The sequence below is a fragment of the Thermobia domestica genome, chromosome 12 (genome assembly GCF_964235325.1).
Source record: "Thermobia domestica chromosome 12, izTheDome1.hap1.1, whole genome shotgun sequence".
NCBI lineage: Eukaryota > Metazoa > Arthropoda > Insecta > Zygentoma > Lepismatidae > Thermobia > Thermobia domestica.
The window spans coordinates 105,047,683-105,068,176 of record NC_137465.1 but is presented as its reverse complement, the minus strand read 5'-3'; the positions used below and the strand labels follow the sequence as shown (position 1 = coordinate 105,068,176).

Here is a 20,494-nt window from a genome sequence, read left to right as displayed (position 1 = left end):
TGAGTTGATTTTGAGTTTAATGTCCCGTTCAGCAGCGAGGCTATATGAGACGTGGACCTACTAATTACCGTGGAATCCGAATCACATTAGCTCCGCCGGGAATCAAACCCGGGTCTCTCACGCCAAAGGCCAGCCGCTTAGCCACGGATGTGCTCTCAGTGATCAACTTATACATCTACATAACACGATGGCCAAAAACATGATTATGTATGTCAATAGCGGCTCCAGGAAGGGTATAATATCACGGTTGGACTCCCTGTTGCTTCGTAAATGTCAAAGCGACATGAAGGCAGATAGTAACTTTGAATCAATCCTCTGGGGTAAATTTGTTCTTGTGTGTGTTGCAAAGTTCCAACTGAAACTCCTAGGAGGAATGTACGATATTATTATTAATAATATTATTATTATAATATATTATTGATATAATTAATATTATTATTATTTTCAAAGAAAGACAACACATGCTAGAAATTTATGTTTTTGGTTTCATTTAAGATTTATTTGAACTGAATCTTAGAGTATACAACATGATCTTCGATTTCATTATCATCAATTATTCCATTAAAACAGCTCATAATTTGATTTTATTTAGATTATTATGATTCTTTTGGATATTACTTTAAAAATACTTTCTATTTGAAGTGTTCTTTTTCTTCAACTAGTTCATATTTGGGTTAAGCATGCCAGTGGAGACCCCAAACAGAGATTTGGGGTACACTCTTTTTGTGTTAGCAATCTATGATCTTCCAGAGACAGTTACTGAGTTACAAAATGCCAAGCAGAAATATTTACTTCACAGTAGACATGTAAGAGATCTTGAGAGAAAACATGCTTACGGAAAATTAGAAGATATGTTAAACAGGTGAGTAGGTTCATTACATTAAAATTAAAATATAAGTGAACAGTATGTAACATAATTAGTTACATAATTATTTGAATGTAACATAAATTTATTGAATATTATGTCTAAGATGAAAATAACCTAATATATTATCATTGAGTGTACAGCTTATGTATTACAAACTTAAGAAGGAAAGAATCTTTTAACTATGATACGTAAAAGTGCTGTACAATAATATTGGGATTAATTTAATAGTAGCATTTTACATTCAGATTATTGCAATATTTGTTGCAACCTCAAAAAGTTCGGTAGAAGAAGAACTAAGAACTCGCACTTCCCACCAAGTTGGAAGAAAAGCAACAGCCTCAGCAGAGAAGAATTTATTATTACCAGTTTATTGTGGTACTACACTGAGAAAAAAATGTATGTGGAGTACGTAAAATCGTATGTTACATTTGTAAATCCTGTAGTTTTTGGACAACGTACAGCAAACATATAACTGAAAACGAATGTTTTATAATACTTTCTGTATAAGTGTTCCATCTGTACGTACTTTCCGTATGAAACAATATAGGCGATCAGAATCTCACATACAAATGGACGTATATAACATATAGCTGACGAAGGTAACATACCTATATGTATGTAATATAAGGAAGACTGTTAGATGTCAGACATGCAACGTCATGATATAACATCTAAGGGCAGTGCCTATGTAGCATACGGATAACGTATGCTCCGTACTGATTTCTATAGTACGCAAGAGGATTCCGTATATTTGTACAATATACCGCTGTCCGGAGAACGGATTTTTTCTCAGTGTGATCATCTCTGTGGGTGTTGTCCATAAGTGAGTTATTTTCGTGGGTCTCTCCTCTGTTATTTATATTATTCTTGTCTAGTGGGTAGGTTTTGCTGTGGCTTAGATTCATGATCGTGGTCTGTGATAATGATGAATTTCTTCATGACTTCAGCACTTTCTTTTCTCTTGTTTATATTTTTAATTGCGGGAAGTACAAAGTAGTTTTGTTATGGTTCTGATCAATGCCATAGATATTGCATATGGTGGTACTATTAATAGTTAAATAAGATTATGTTTTCTTTCTGAAAAAAACATTGCACCGTATGCGTTAGCCAATGCACAGAGCTATAAGGATGTTATTTCTTGATTTCCGTAGAGTTCAAATGTAATGTAGAAGTCTCTTCTAGTTGACATGAATATGTATATCTTTTGAAAGAAAATAGTGTAACATGTCGCTGCCTTGCTTCAGTGTTCATCTTAAGTTGATGGAACTACAAACACCATAAAGACACAACTCAGGCATCTTCTAATGTCATCCATCAGCAAGAGACAAGGATTAGAAGTTGACAAGATTTTAAGTTTATTTACTTGTTAAGGATGTCTTCACCTCTAACGTACTCAATCCTCCGGAATTCACCTGCAGTTTGAAAAAGAAACTTTAATAACTGTCTTCATTTTAAAAGAAATAATATGTATCGCTGGTTTTATGGACTTAATTAACATAATGTTATCTTTTCGGATAGAGTGCAAAAGGTGGTTGTCAACTAGAGTAATACAACGACACTTTTTTCATTGGTATAACTGTGGTCAACATAAAAGATACAGGTACTAATCAGTAAAATATAAGGAAGCAGTAGGAGACCTTATAGGTATCTACAGAGCTAATGATATCGTTTCATGCACGGAGAACCTTATTACATCCGATAGAGTATATTATAATATCAATCCTTCTCTCATGCTACACCATGGTGAATATGGTAATCATATACCAAAATATAAAAAGTCGAATGTGTACATAAAGATAAGCAGAACAAACTTTAAAGGACATCTCTACATTTTAGATATAGCAGGGTCAATCCATGCCAAGTGATCGAGAAAAAAGAAAAATTGCCGCTCTACTTTTTCAGAAAAATCTAATTAAGCTAATTAAGAATGCATTGCTCAATTATATAATCAATTCTAAACTTTTATCACGATTTTCAGTATTTCAAAATTCACGGAATAAACTTTATCATCTTCCTCACAGAGGAATATTTTACATCTTTTCTTGATTGACTCCCCAAAACATGTGTACAGGAATATGTTTATTTTAACATGTTCCAAATTAAATTTTCTCTCTGCATACTATATGGTTTCTCAACACTATAACAACTCCAGAATGTTTCATATCACAGGAATATTAGTTGGCATGTGCAAATGCAAGATAATGCAGTTATAATAATTATTCAGTTTTTTAGATATATGGAATGTAATTTTATTTTTTAACTTTGTTTTCTATTTTTCTATTATCTCTATTACATTTACAGTTCTACTATTCTGTACTACATTTCCAGTTTATAATATAGTACAGAAAAATAAAATAAGCTCACTCTTATAAATCGATGCTGAGTCAATCCATTCAAAGTAATCAAGCATATGCCGCTCGACTATCTCCAAAAAAACTATTTTTTTCATGAATGGTCATACTATATCAGGGTACTTCAAAATCACAATTAATTATTTTTTAAAATATCTCGTAGCGACGCAGCTTCTGCCGCCATTTTGCGTTTTCTTGATTTCAGGCGTTTACATTATTTTGAATATCTCAGTATGTGTCTGCCCTTGCAAATTGAAAATTGCTGGGCGTGTTCAACTTGCGCAGAGCTAAAACTTTGTCATCTTAAAATTTTTACCTAAAATCACTTGTAAGGGGTGAAATCAGGGCCTACAGTAGCAACATTTTTTGAAATTGAAGACATATTTGGGAAGAGGAAGCAACTGACGTAAAGGTCTGAATTTGTGTGTGCATGTAGTCTGGGGTCATACGTTTACACTCAAAAATTTGCAGATCTGTAGTTGCTCCCAAAGGCCTGAAAAAATGTCGTAAGGTTGGGTAATTATGCCAATTTGGCATATTTCATTGTCCAATATCTCCGATGGGCCTGGATAAAAAAATCTGAAATTTTGGCAATAGTTAGTCCTTTAGCATACCATTACACACACAACAAAGCGCGTTTTGTGTTTTTGAGCAGAAGGGATCAAAGTATTAAGGAATGACGTGATACTCTAGGAGGTGTTTTGTTCACAAATTCAACTGCTGGAAATTCGTTGTTGTAAAGTAAAATAAAGTAGGATAAATTGTTAGTCCAGTTAAGGCTCTCAATCTCGTTTCTTTCTTCTAGTTGTGACTCACTGTCTTACCACCCACAGCAGCACTCTTGAAGAATGCCGCTATCAGCAGAAGGCGAGAAAAGTCAAAATGCACACTTCGCAAAGTCCGGAAGTACTCATTGTTGTTTGCTATATCAATGATATTCAAACATGGTTATGCTTGTTTTAACTGTCAACTCATGTAGGAGATTGTTGTCCTTTCGTTTGGTCTACATTCCTCAGTCAATGAACACTCACCCATTGTAAACACTGAATGGGGAATGTAAATTTTAACGAAAGAACAACATCTCCTACATGAGTTGGCAGTTAAAACAACGCTAAACAGAATTGAATATCATTGAAATAGAAAGCAGCAAGAGAAATGAGTATCTACGGACTTTTTTTTTTATTATTTTTGCCACACATGTATTTTGACTTTTCTCGCCTTCTGCTGATAGCGGCATTCTTCACCAGTGTTGCTGTGAGTTATAAGACAGTGAGTCACAACTAGAGGAAAGAAATGAGCTTGAGAGTCTTAACTTGTCTAACCATTCATCCTACTTTATTTTACTTCACAACAACGAATTCCCAGCAGTTGAATTTGTGAACAAAACACCTCCTAGAGTATCACGTCATTCCTTAATACTTTGACTCCCTCCTGCTTAAAAACACAAAACGCGCTTTGTTGTGTGTGTAATGGTATGCTAAAGGACTAACTATTGCCAAAATTTCGGATTTTTTTATTCAGGCTCAACGGAAATATTGGACAGTGAAATATGCCAAATTGGCATAATTCCCCAATTTTACGATATTTTTTCAGGCCTTTGGGAGCAGCTACAGGTCTGCAAATTTTTGAGAATAAACGTATAACCCCGGACTACATGCACACAAAAATTCAGACCTTTACGTCAGTTGCTTCCTCTTCCCAAATATGTCTTCAATGTCAAAAAATGTTGCTACTGTATGCCCTGATTTCACCTCTTACAAGTGGTTTTAGGCAAAAATATTAAGAGGACAAAGTTTTAGCTCTGCGCAAGTTGGAGACGCCCAGCAATTTTCAATTTGCTAGGGCAGACACACGCTGAGATATTCAAAACAATGTAAACGCCTGAAATCAAGAAAACGCAAAATGGCGGCAGAAGCTGCGTCGCTACGAGATGTTTTAAAAAATAATTAATTGTGATTTTGAAGTATCCTGATATAGTATGACCATTCATGAAAAAAATAGTTTTTTTGGAGATAGTCGAGCGGCATATGCTTGATTACTTTGAATGGATTGACTCAGCATCGATTTATAAGAGTGAGCTTATTTTATTTTTCTGTACTATATTATAAACTGGAAATGTAGTACAGAATAGTAGAACTGTAAATGTAATAGAGATAATAGAAAAATAGAAAACAAAGTTAAAAAATAAAATTACATTCCATATATCTAAAAAACTGAATAATTATTATAACTGCATTATCTTGCATTTGCACATGCCAACTAATATTCCTGTGATATGAAACATTCTGGAGTTGTTATAGTGTTGAGAAACCATATAGTATGCAGAGAGAAAATTTAATTTGGAACATGTTAAAATAAACATATTCCTGTACACATGTTTTGGGGAGTCAATCAAGAAAAGATGTAAAATATTCCTCTGTGAGGAAGATGATAAAGTTTATTCCGTGAATTTTGAAATACTGAAAATCGTGATAAAAGTTTAGAATTGATTATATAATTGAGCAATGCATTCTTAATTAGTTGTTTTGTGCTTCTAACAGCAAAGGCTACAACGGCAGTGAATGCATTCTACGTACGATTTGTGAAACGGCAGAAGCACCACTACATCATGAAAATGGACTAGTGGGTGAAATTCTTCATGTCATTTTTACGTAAGTATCTAATACTCTTAAGTATCTTAAAACAAGAAGTTTTTAAAGGAAATTATGGGTTTTAGCTCAAGAAGGTTCTGCTCGTTCCGTAATTGTTTTGAATTCGTGACTTGTACGTCATTGTCTTCCGAATGAATCTGGCTGTCGAATGACACCTCACGAATGAGTCATGACTCTCATATTTGGGGGAAATTCGGCGAAGTTCTTTGAAAAAAAAATTCACGGCACTAGTGTTGCCCAAGTTGCTGGTGTCTCAAATAATACTAACATCGTAGGTTAAATATGTTCTCAATGTTTTGGAAATGCGAGTGATGGGTATGAAGATGTACAATATTCTTGAACTATATTTGTAGTGCGAAATTGCTAAAAATAAAAAATAAAAAAAGTAAACTCCTATTAGTACTCTATCTCAGATCCATGGCTTGAACGTAATTATCTTTAGAATAAATCTGGCTTTTGCATGACCATACACGTGTGTCAGGGATCTATAAATTCGGTAGAAATTGAAAAAAAAATCTCCAATTTTCAAGTATCGAACGAAAGATATATCGAAATGTACTACATACCTTACGCTTTATATTTTCCGAGTTTAATTGAAATACGATTGGTGGATATGAATATAAATATCTTTAAACCATATTGTGATATTTTTTAAAAAATAAAACATTAATTAAAGAGATATTTAGGAAGCTCGTTCTCGTACCTTTTACCTTAGACTCGTGATTCTTAAGACAGTGTATTTATAATGGATCAATTTTTCGAATGATATTATACGTATTTGTCACGGAACCATAAATTCGGGAGAAATTAAGAAAAATATTATAGGGAGATTTCCAGCAAAAATCATTTTAATATATTTGAGAACCTCTGTTGGGACTCTAAGATCAGGCGTATTGACACGAAAGATACCTCAGAGAAAATACTACATAACGTAGCCTAACGTATCAAATAGCTATCTATTTGATAAGTTTAATTTGGAACATGTTTATTAGATACAAAGATTAAAACTTTTGAAATCATATTGTAACAGTTTGGAAAATCGTAATAAACTAAAAATTCACCTACGAAGCTCTTACTCCTGTCATAATTATCTTAATACATGATAACACACTGAGCAAGACTATGTGATGATATGTAAAAAGAACACTATTGCGTAACAGGTTCAACACAATAACTGTGTCTTCATCAGACTTCCACTCCTTCTCTCATCAGAAGACACAACTATTGTGTTGAAACTGTTACTTGATAGTTTTTTTTTTTTTTTTTACATATCACATAGCCTTGTTCAGTGTGTTATCGTGTATTAGTACAAAATGGAAACAAGGCCTGATAGAATAGCTATAGGACCTAATTATCTTCATGGTTCGTACTCACTGTCTTTAGAATGGTGCCATATGCGTGTCACAATCCATAAATTCGAGAGAAATTCGGAACAATTTTCCTGGGAAGGGCTTAGACTATATATGAACCAATATTCATTGAAGTATGATTGGTGGATAAAGATTTCAAAACAAATTATAATTATTTTTTTTCAATTAATATGACTTTTCCGGAAAGAAAAGGATGATAGGAACAGTGCAGGTGAGTAAACAGTATAGCAAATTGTATTTTCCTATGCAGACAGAAGCAAGTGCCTTATGAATACAAAAACGGTTGGGACAATCATATGTGTAAATACAAGCTAAAAGAGAACAAACATTTCCTGTGTGTTAATTTCCAGTTACAAATATACAAAAAACTATTGTGCATATATAACATTAACTTGCAGTATATTGTAGTGGATGGCTATATGCAACCTTTTCAAAAATAATGGTAATATGTAAGCCTTCTGAAAACTTATTTTATATTGAAACCCTTGGCTAAGACTAACAACTTGATAGAATCAAAATTCCTCAAATACCTCGTTTACATACTTTTTTGAACAGTTGGTAAAATGCTGAGGTAGACTAATTTATAAGAATAGCATAAATATGTGTTTATTGTAAATATCTATACAAAAGTGTTTGTCACATCTTCGAAAAGCACAGGATGAAAATTACACCTAACACAATATTTTTAGTCAGTGATTTGCAGTCACAAAATACAAATTTGCGCAAGAGGTAAAATTTTAACAAGATGATAGATTTTAGGTTTGATAGTTCTATTATTTCTTACTGTTCAATTCAAACTTCCAAATTCCGTGTCAACTCCAAAGGACTATGATCATTCTTCATTGATGTCTAATCCCATTGTTCATTTATGAAGCCAATTCAATTTAATAAGTCATGATCTTACATTAGGATGATAAAACTTGACATATGAGTTTCCCATTAAAAATAACTTAATATGTGTTTCAACATTTTTTCGAAATTCAGCTCCTAAGTAGGTTGAGTTGATTTTGAGTTTAACATCCCTTTCAGCAGCAAGGCTATACGACACAGGACCTACTGATTAACGTGAAACCCGAACAACATGAGCTCCTGTCGGGTCTCCCACGCCAAAAGCGCATGCGCTAACCACTTAGCTACGAAGGAGCTCCGCTCCTATGTTACAAATTTCTACTTTTTATTTTTTGAAACTGCTAAATGTGAGAATTCACTCAAGTTAGAGGTGTGGAATTCGGTACGAGTATTTCAACTCTTAATTAAATATAAGAAAATATGTTTCGACAATTCCGCTTCTAATGGGGAAAGAGAACAATTTCTGTAATATTCAAACTTCCTACTCTATACACAGAAAAGCTTTATGTGAGTCTTCGTTTAAGTTGGAGGTAAAAAGTATGGTATTTAAACTCCTAATTGTAAATAGTTGAAAACGTGTTTTAGCCTTTCCAAACTTTCGACTCCTAAAGGGGAACAATTTGCAAAAGTAAAATTTTCGATTCTTTATTCAGAAAACGCTTAATGTGAGTACTCACTTAAGTTACAGGCGTGAAATTCGTTTATAAACTCTAAATCAAAAGTGTTTTCGACCATTCTGCTTCTAAAAGCGTAAAGAAAAACAGTTTTTACAATATTCAAATTTCGAGTTTTACATTCATTAAACCTTCTTCCCGTGAGAAGAATGGGTACTTTTATTTCTTCTATTATAAATATTTATAATTTTCTTAAGTAAATGTTTAAATAAATACCTAACAGTCGAACTCCATTTGAGAGGGGGCAGGATGTCGTTTGGAGACTCTGAACCCCCATTTGATCCCTCGTGAAGTGCAAATAGGGCTTCCTGCTCCATTGTGAAGTTCAGCGGTTAGTGTACGCGCCTTTGGTGTGGAATACCCGGCTTCGATCCCGGCGGGACGCTAATCAGTAGGTTCCGTCCCATATAGCGTCGCTGCTCGAAGGGACGTTCAACTCAAAATCAACTCAACTCCATTGTGAAGTGCAACACGTACATTCCGCAGGGGATTGAAGGTTTCATCACTAATGGGACATTGCCTCTCAATCGGTGTTACCTGTACTGGGTAAGTCACTAGTAGTTCTCTATTATATTTATCCATTATTGATGGTAGAGTTGTCGAATGGTACAGAGTAGGCACTGTATTTGTGCGACGTCGATCTCTGCTTTGACAGGATGCCATTCCCGACGTAATACTTCGGACTCTTGTTCCCGCTCGTCGTGCACATTTCTTATTTTCGTTTTGTCTGTTATTCTCGGTCACGTTCTTTCCACATTCCAGATGTCCGTCACATTCCCCTGTAATTGCCCAAAATTCCCCCTTTCTAAAGCCCTCCATTGATTTTTCCTGTGATGAGTATTAGCAGCTAATATGTTGTATGAGCTTGTTTGATGGGTTCGGTCTTTACGCACCATTGACAATTTCTTGTTATCCCGATCCAAGAAGGCTTGATGTACTAAAAGCAACCCTATCCGCTTTGAAGATAACAACTATGGATTCAAGTGAGAAGCACATTTTTTCAATTACTTGTGTTGAGAGGCGAATATTCTCTTTGTTGACTTTGTTCACAAATAATAGATAGCCTTATAGGACATGGAAACAGGCTTCGATTGCTCTTTAGCACAATACTTAAAAAATTTTCTTTTTATCCAAGCGTTAATTTTGAAAACATAAACACAAATCCAATTTGATATATAGGCTGACATGTTTTGGCCGTAAATTGCCTAAGTGTCAGACTCGTATTTATAATTATAATGGCAATCTGGTGTCCGGGATTTTCCTTGCCCTGGTTTAGCTTTAATAACAGCAACCAGCAAGAGCATTGTCCTTGTCCAAATGGAAACATTCTATAGGTTCTTAGTTGAATATTTTGGATCTCAGGCATCTACGTCCTGAAGATAATTCTTACCTGTCACCGTTCTCTTACAGTAAGCGAATGAATATCGTACCTTATTCCTGAAAATTACTAAATATCACTTTCTGAATATTCATAAGATAAATATAGGATAGAATAATCCGTTTGAATACTTAAACTACGTAACCTGAAGAGGAAATATTCACTGTTGCCAATGAGACATATGTTTCTTTTTTCGAATTATAGGGCTACATTCGGTCTAGTTTCCTTAGAAATGTGCCGTTATTTTGACTTCTTATTTTTAATTTGACGGTTAGAAGAAATAAAATAATGTTCAAATTACCTTAACTGAACGAACTTCCTATTTGACCGGACGGTTAGAAGAAATTAAATAATGTTCAAATTACCTTAACTGAACGAACGGCCTATTTGACCGTCGTATTGGACTTCAATATTATACTTACTTTGGACTTGGGAAAATAGAAGAGGATTAGTATTGTAGTTTAGAAGTCGAGACCAAACTATGCGTGGACTCAAAAGTTTCCATATTTGAAACTTGGCAGTTCAGATCATCTCATATTCACTACTTTCGACGGACTACTACATCTTTCTTCATTCCTTTGACATTTTAAATATCTGTTCCACTCAGCAACAACATTATACAAAAGAGATATTGAATCACTGCCCTTTATTTCACTATGTTCAAACTTGTACCTTAATCCATTGCAACACCTGGAAAGAAAAGAGTAATTAATTATTGCATTGAATTTTTATATATTTTACTTAACATACACAAGGTTATGCCCAATCAACTAACATAAATTTGTGATCCTGCGTGAATGATATCTATATAAATATGGAAACTTTTGTATCCACTTCGTGAATAATCTAATCTTTGGAAATAGGTTTCCTAAGTGATATATTTTAGAAAAATATATTTATTTAATTGTTGAACTCTTTGACTCAAAAATATTTTTCTTTGTTGAAACACAAGTGATTGTGTTCTTTAGGATAGTTTATTAGTAACAATGTATAAAATAGCTTACATTTTTGTTACCCATTATTCATGTACGCATTAGTGCAACTTCAAAACCATGGCAAAAGGAAGTATTTTGGTAAAGATTTTGCCCTTTTTATTATCAACGAAGAGAAATGGTAAAACGTGTAGTGATTCTAATGGAAGACTAAAAACAATTTAACCTTCGGAAACGCTGGATGATGATTGGTTATACGATATAATAAGAAGTAACTTGGAAAATTTCGTTTATCTTATGAAGTGCTATTTGTCCATACGTGTTGAAAAATGACTATTATGTCAAGGTAAAGGGAAGAAGTATTGTTAATTGGTGAATATAATTCTCAGAAAACGTTAAATCCAAAGAGATCAAATAGTCAAGTTTGCGATATCAGAAAAAGTTTAACACCATGAAAGCCTGCATGACAAAATTGCGGAATGTTTAAAACAACCGAAACAGTCGGTCACTCCGAAGAATGTAGAAGGGACAGAGACAAAGGAATCTAAACGCTTACTAAAAACCATTTAAAAATCTTTAAATGACTTCATACAGAAAGGACAAATTAAAACCAGTTGTTCAAATACAGATATCTTTCAGTTCATTGTTATTCCCTCTGCTTTGACAGTTAACCAGATCCTACAGAAAAGGTAATTGGGAATGTTTGTGCAATTCTGTACATCAGCCCTTTAACAAAGGAAACTACTCCCCATGGGGTGCACTACTCACAATTGGGTATACTTCGTGAATAAAGTAAAATTCAAAAACTTTTTTTCATGTATTGGGTGCTGCAGAATTCAAATTAAAATTCTTTTGCAGGGAAGAAGCGTATGTTTGCCTGCTTTTTCATGTATTTCATTATAGCTTCACCAGGGTGTTGTTGTGAATATTTTATATCATTGAAAAGAAGACCATTAGGACTGTAAGCGCATTTCATATTGAAAGAAACACCTCAACCACCACCATAATTTTACTTGTCACCCATGCCCTTATTGGTTGCAATTCTATAAACAGAAATTCCACTAAACGTAGTGCACTAAAATCACCACATCTTTACTCAAACTTACTAGACCATTTTGAAATTGGCCCATTAACAGATGTGATCATAAATACAGAAAAAATCCCGGATTTTTTCCTGGATCCACACAACTGTTCGTTTGATGAGCTTCATGTGTACCAATTTTATAACAAAGAACTAAAAATATCGTTTGAGAACCTCGTTCATCCGTCAAAATCCATTGCTCTGCTTGTAAAAGAGCCTACTTCCAATGCTATCTGTGAATAAATGTATATGCACATCCAAGCCTGGACCCTATACAATTTGATTAGGTCTCTCTTTCACAGTTGGTAGCGTGTTGATTACAGATATAGTTGTGAAACATAGCTTTCCCAGAAGGATTTCCAAAATCGTGTAAGTGTGTGAAGGGTTTCAGAGACGTTGTGTGCTCCCGCAGTGTAGTAAAGCTGAAATATTACTCGTTCTGTAAGTGTGACGGCGGATTTACCTGTCAAAATCCACATAAGGAATTAAAGTTTAATTAAACATTTCTTTACAAAGTGTATATATATATATATATATATATATATATATATATATATATATATATATATATATATATATAAGATAATTCATCTGCAAAATATGAGTATAACCATATTTTATTGTGTAATTCACATCATTGAAATGATAAAAGCAAAATATTCTGTTCCACTTGTGTTTTCTAGGCTGCACAGAACTCATTTTTGAACTGAATTTCATCAACAAGTTTTATTACCAATATTTTAAAATTCGTTATTTGTAATTTAAATGCTCGAATTCTATATGATGTTTATGTTACTGGGTCATTCCATGTGAAATCACCTAATTTTAAAACATAACCGTGAATCACTGTCTCAGATTCTCCTCAAAATTTTTTCATACATTAATACCAATGAAACTATGCTAAATTATTTTTTTTCGATTTTTTAGATGAGAAATAGGCCGTGCAGAAATTTTTGAAAAATGTGATTTGTGCTTCAATTTCACTTTCCTGCACTCAACATCATGGAACTAAAATTATCATAACTTCCTTATTTTTAAAGTTATTAGACTTATCCAGGTGTCAAATGAAAGCGTAAATTTTGCTCTTTCAATAGATCCTAAGTAACCTTGCAAAAAGTTACACTGGCAAACATTAATGGGCATACAAAGCAAATTTTAGGTTGTTTTTTTTTACAAATTGTGCTGTTGCTAATAAGTTACAACTATGAAACTTTCGAACTTTTATTGTATATTCATCTTAACACGTACATGGTATGGTTAAAAAATAAAGAGGGTGTTGTTTGTATATTTTAATTATTATCTTTTATGTATGGAAATATACAGTTTTATGTTTTGTTACAAATTGTGTCAATGCTCGTAAGTTACAATTATGAAACTTTTGAAACTTTTTAAAAAGAATTATCTTAGGACATACATGATATGGTTAAAATATAAAAAGGTTGCTTTTGTTATTTTCGTAATTATTATTATTATTATTATTATTATTATTATTATTATTATTATTATTATTATTATTATTATTAGTTGATTCAGTTGATTCAGTTGACCATAGATTACTATTAAAAAACTGTCAAATATAGGTGTAACACCCTTATTATTATTATTATTATTATTATTATTATTATTATTATTATTATTATTATTATTATTATTATTAATATTATTATTATTATTATTATTATTATTATTATTATTATTATTATTATTATTATTATTATTATTATTTTGGTATTTTACATGTATGGAAATATACCGTTTTAAATTTTGCTACAAATTGTGTCATTGCTTGTAAGTTACAACTATGAGACTTTTGAAACTTTTTAATAGAATCACTTTATCACATACATGATATGTTTAAAATATAAAAAAGGTGCTTTTGGTATTTTTGCTATTATAATATTTATTATTATTATTATTATTATTATTATTATTATTATTATTATTATTATTATTATTATTATTATTATTATTAGTTGATTCAGTTGATTCAGTTGACCATAGATTACTATTAAATAACTGTCAAATACAGGTGTAACACCCTTGTACCTAAATTTTTTTGAAAGTTATTTGACTGGTAGAACATACCAAATTAAAATTGGAAATGTCATGTCAGATTCAACCAGTATTAGTAACGGTGTTCCTGAAGGTTCTCCTCTGGGCCCATTACTTTTCTCTATTTTTATTAATGACTTACCAACAGTCTTAAATCATTCAAATGTTTTACTTTATGCTGATAACATTAAGCTTTTTAGTATAGTAAATAATATTGAGGACAACGATAGGCTACAAGATGACTTAAATAGAATCATTATGTGGTGCAAAGATAACGGTATGAGCATCAATTGTCTGAAAACTAAGTGCGTGACCTACAGTAACAAATCGCAATACTATGTAAGTCAATACGAAATACAAGGTACTGTAATGCAGAAAGTTGACACAATAAAGGATTTAGGCGTAACATTTGACAGGTCACTACGCTTTGGTGATCATATACAAAATGTATGTAATGAAGCAAGAAAAATAATCGGTTACCTGTTTAATCAATGGCCTGCTTTCTGTCAATCAAATACATATGTACTCTTATATAAATTACTGGTAAGGTCGAAATTAGAATATGCATCAGTGACTTGGAAGAGCCTAACAAAAACTCTCGTAAACAAACTCGAGATGGTGCAAAAGTGTTTTATTAGAATACTTTGTTTTAAGTTAGGACTTGACTATTATTCTAGCACGTATGAATATTGGATAACGTATTTTAATTTGGAACGTGTAGTGTTTAATATTTTGTAAAGATCAGTTGAATTATTTTGTATGCATAAAAAAAGAAAAGAATTGAATTAGTGGTATTATATTGTAGTTGGATACGCTGAGTGTGAAGAGTTCAATAAGTTGGTTGGAGAGGTACGATCCTAGTGTTAAGACGTCCGTGCGACATTGTAACAATTGTAATATCTAACGCCAAAATATAATTATATAATATATTAATAAGCACTAATTTAATATAGAAATGAATTAACCCGTCCATGCGAGCTTTTATTATAGTGTGCTATCGAAAGAGATTTATATAAAAGAAATTTAGTGGAGTCAGATTACAGAATACATTATCCTTTCGATACAGAAGAAAAAAGAGAACATTGCAAACGACTGGCTGACAGGAGAAAATTGATTGAATCTGTATTTGTAGAAAAGTTACTTGACAACCAATATATCTCAGACTATATTTTTAAAAATGTTGATTTTAAAGTTCCAACATATGGTACAAGGGTAAAAATTTTATTGCAACCGCATAATAGAAAACATATTTTAATCTGTAGGATTTTAGAAAGCTATAATGAATGCATATCTTAAAATATGACTATTTTAGAATTTTAAATATAACTTAGTAGTTTTTATTTTTTACTTTTAATATTTGACACTTCTTTGTTTTAATAATTGACGTACACTACACTGTCAGTGTTTTTATTATTAATAATTTATGTTATAGATGTAATCATAATTTTATCACTAGTACTATATACTCATTGCTAAAATAATGTAGAATAAGACAAAGTGCTGTATTTTAGCTGTTCTCAGCATGTAAAAATAAAGTTTATTATTATTATTATTATTATTATTATTATTATTATTATTATTATTATTATTATCATTATTATTATTATTATTATTATTATTATTATTATTAGTGTTTTAAACGTAAAGAAACATACAGATTTACTGTTGTTAACAGATTATGCCTTTTCTCCGAAGTAGTGATGGCCAATTCCGGAATTTTTACTTTCCGAATTTCGGAAAGTAAAATCGGAAGAATTTCGGGATTCGGAAAAATTCCGATTTCGGAAAAATCTGGAATCCGGAAAATGAAATTTCTGATTTCGGAAAATTTTGGCCATTCCCACTCCGAAGTGACAACTGTCACACTTTAAAACTTTTTCAAATAATCATCTTAGTAAATTTTAGATATGCTTAAAAATAGAACTGGTGTAATGTGTAGTTTTAGTATTACTATAATATTGTATTTTTGTACTTTAACTATGATTTTCAACTTCTTTCCCAATTGTACCATTGCTTACAACTATCAAACTTTTATAACATTTTATAGGATTAGTTTCCATTTATTAGGTATGAATAAATAACAAAAAGGGATGCCTTTTCTGCAATAATCTTGCGATTTTGTGAATGGAAAATATAGGCCTAGCAATGTAAGAGGTTGAGTGATTATTAAAAACCCTATCAACAGAAATAAGATATAATAGACTAATGTACATAGATGAAAACAATAAACATACATACCAGTAATACTTCTTAGTATTACATAGATTTACATATAAAATGTGTCCTATATTTCGCAGCTCATTCTTTTCATTGATGATATGATGTCTTCTTGTAATTTTACTTTCAGTTGCGTAAGTTCGGGTTTATTGCCTTGTAAGGGATGGAACAGGAAGTTCCCAGATGATATTTTCAAAAGGTATCCAACTAAAGTTTTCATTTTCTGGCCAGTAGAATATAGAAGGCTCAGAGCGATTATTGCAGTCTGATGTATACAAAAATAATAATTACAAAAATATCAAAAGCAAACTTTTTAATTTTTTGACCATATCATGTATGTGCTAAAATGATCCTATAAAAAAGGTTTTAACAGTTTCACATCTGTATTTTATGAGCAATGACAATTTGTAAAAAAACTTAAAGCTGTATATTTCCATACATGTAAAATACCAAAAAAATAATAATTACAAAAATACCAAAAGCACCCTTTTTATATTTTAACCATATCATGTATGTGCTAAGATGATTCTATTTAAAAAGTTTTAAAAGTTTCATAGTTGTAACCTACGAGCAATGACACAATTTATAACAAAACTTGAAACTGTACATTTCCGTACATAAAAAATAATAATTACAAAAATACAAAAAACACCCTCTTTATTTTTTAACCATACCATGTACGTGTTAAGATGAATGTACAAAAAGGTTTCAAAAGCTTCATAGTTGTAACTTTTGAGCAATAGCACAATTTGTAAACACCCTAAAATTTGCTTTGTATGCCCATTAGTGTTTGACAGTGTAGCCTTTTGCAAGGTTACTTAAGATCTACTGAAAGAGCAAAAATCAAGCTTTCATTTGATATCTGGATAAGCCCAATAACTTCAAAAATAAGGAAGTCATGGTAATTTAGTTTCATAATACTCAGTGATAAAAAGTGAAATTGAAGCAAAATTCACATTTTTCAAAAATTTCTGTCCGGCCCATTTCTCATCCAGAAAATTGGAAAAAATTAATTTAGCATAGTTTCATTGGTAGTTATGTATGAAAAAATTTTGAAGATAATCTGAGACATTGAAGCACAGTGCTCTAGGTGATGTGACATGGAATGACCCTACTACAAATATTGCCAATTTTAAATGAATCCGGACATATCTGCTACTGTTGTAAAGACTATGCAAAACTTATGGATTAAAATTTGATTTGCGAGTATCTGCAGACAAACTTTCTTTCTCCTTTTTCTTTTCTTTCTTTTTCTTTCTTCTTCTTCTTCTTTCGGTTGAATTTAACCTGGATATAGTTGTTAACATATTTGCCTTAAATTTTCATAAAATAGAAGAAAAGTCTAGTTGACAACACTGAACCGAACATTTTCTCATGTTAGAGAGTGAATGTAATTCTCTAAAATTAAAATATCACGTGGGTACGTAACTTGTAATATTTTGTTTTAATATCCAAATAAATTACTCTATTTTATATTTACTATATGTGTATTCAGAAAGTGAAGTTTCGTAACTTTCAGAGAACACGTTACGACATATGACGATCAGCATGTAACGTCCAATCCTGTCATTGGACAGTATTTTGTTGGGATAAATTGTAAGTAATACGATGGGCACATTATTTGTAATTATTAATTCTACGAAAATTTCCGGGTCTGTTGCATGTAATTATCAGTGTTACAATAATTTATAACTTCTCTAGATTTGTTCAGCAGCCATATTTTATAAACATTACATTCAGATAATGTGACAAATATTTTTCCTCTTCTAATCACCTGTAATAAGGATCAGAAGTTAAACTTAAGCCACGTCGTTGTGAGTAGTGGTTGACGTACTTCTACACAGCAGAGGACTTGCCGCCGCTGTGTATATTTTATTACGTGTCTCTGTGATCTTTTGCGCTGGCGCCATTACTGTCTGACCGTAGTGCGAGTTCCCTTTATACTTTTACCGCCTGCTTTATATATTTTATTACGTATGTGATTTTTTGCTGTAGCCATTATTGTTGGAATTAATTGTGACTTCCTTTTATACTTTTACAGCTTGTTTTGTATAGCTTATTACGTATGTGTGATTTTTCCGCTGGCGCCATTACTGTCTGACCGTAGTGCGAGTTTCCTTTATACTTTTACCGCTTGCTTTGTATATTTTATTACGTATGTGTGATTTTTCCGCTGGCGCCCTTACTGTTTGGTTTTGCTTTGACTTCCCTTTATACTTTTACCGCTTGCTTTTTATATTTTATTACGTATGTGTAACCTTTGCGCTGGCGCCATTACTGTTGCGAGTTTTGCACACCCGATTTGTATATTTGCTGCTTGGTAGCCGTGGACGCTAATGGTGTTTTCATTTATAGATACCGGCACACTTTGTATATATATTTATTATTGTGACTTAAGTAAGAAGAGAAAGTTTACGCACCTTTGATGACACGGCCGCTATTTTGTTGGCTATTTCCTGGTTGTTTGTTGTTGCAGTTGTATATAATTTATGTCCATATCGCAGTGTTGTCTGTAATGAGAATAATTACACTGATTTTTCCATAAATAGGTAATTTTTTTTTTTTTAGGGATGTTTTGTAGTGTTGCAGCGAAAACTAATTAGATTGTTGTTGACTTTAGTTTAGCGTTTCTTTTAGCAGTGAGGTTATATGAGACGTGGACATATTGATTAACGTGGAATCCGAACCACATGAGCTTCCGCCGGGAATAGAACCCGGGTTGACCACGCCAAAGTTGCGTACGTTAACCGATTAGCCAGGGAGGAGCTCTACAGTGATTAGACTACGTATAGTTACCTATAATATAATTTTTACGTAATGAGACCAAGCCCTAATCATGAATTATACTTTAATTTTTACTAGATTAATTATGAATTTACCTTGAACATTCTTTTATTTATATAATTGGAAATGATCAATATTAATTAACCTATAATACTTATTATATGTATATACTTACGTATGAAGAATTGAGCGTTGCCGATTGTGGTTTTGATGGACGGATTTGTTTTTCCAATATGGCGGCGTTGCGTGATTGTTGAACAGAGGTTCCTCCATAGTAGGACTCTGAAATGCGAATGCGCGCGTTTTGCTTGCATTACCGTGTAGATTGATGCTAACTAAAATTGTGAAGAATTTGGCTGGGCGAAGTTGCATAGTTTAACATATTATTGCATTATGTGATTAATTTATATTAAATTTTGTTTTACCGTGTGTTTAATTATTATAAAATTGAAATAATAATAATAGATAACGAGACATTTTGATAAAGAAAGCGGAACCCCACAGTACTACGATATGTACAACTGTGCTACCATCTATTGGCAATAATTACAACTTTATTTAACAGCCACGTTATATGGGAGACTGATACAGAATGAATGGGAGACTTAAGGTGAATTACATGAGATTTAGATGTACAAGAAAGAGAAGAGAATAAAATAAATAGAGAAAGCTATTATTGTTTATTGAATTGAAGCACCATTTAAGCGTAATATATTAGTTTGTAATGAGGTTATTAAATTAGGTTTAACTGGATACGTATGCACTTTGTAGGGTTGTTTATTATTTATTTAGGATTTTTATTTAATAATATGGTTTGTAGAAGTACAGTGAGTTATTATAAAATAGAACAAACTTATATTTTATTTGTATAGATGTATTTAAGATTATATTCGGGTGCAGTTTTAGTATTGGTTTGCGTTAACGTAGTGAATGTGCGGAACGGCACACGATGGATTTGGAATGGGTGGAGTATTACAATTTACACGTTGCTTGGGAATTGTTTAGTATTGGTTTGCATTGATGAATATGTTGCACATATTGAGGAAATGCTGAAGATTGTATTTATGCTAATTGGCACTACGATTTCCATTTGAAAGAATTAAATAAATAATAGCTTGAAAATATTTTAAATTGGATTACGGTATGGAGCATAATATTTAAGTATATTGTATTTACTGCGAACTAGAGTATTTATGTAGCTGCTATTATAGAATTAACAAGTACCAGAGATAATTGTATTGTTTTTATTTACCATGTATTGAATTATAAGAATATATATTCCTTATA

The 20,494-nt window shown here is 32.1% G+C and overlaps 1 long non-coding RNA gene across 1 annotated transcript; it reads left to right on the top strand.

Moving 5' to 3' along the window:
* Positions 1 to 666: 666 nt before the first annotated feature.
* LOC145666063 (uncharacterized) lies at positions 667 to 5,874 on the top strand. Its single transcript, XR_014127685.1, has 2 exons — positions 667 to 862; positions 5,760 to 5,874. It is a non-coding gene; the product is annotated as an uncharacterized LOC145666063 (long non-coding RNA).
* The last annotated feature ends 14,620 nt before the right edge of the window (positions 5,875 to 20,494 follow it).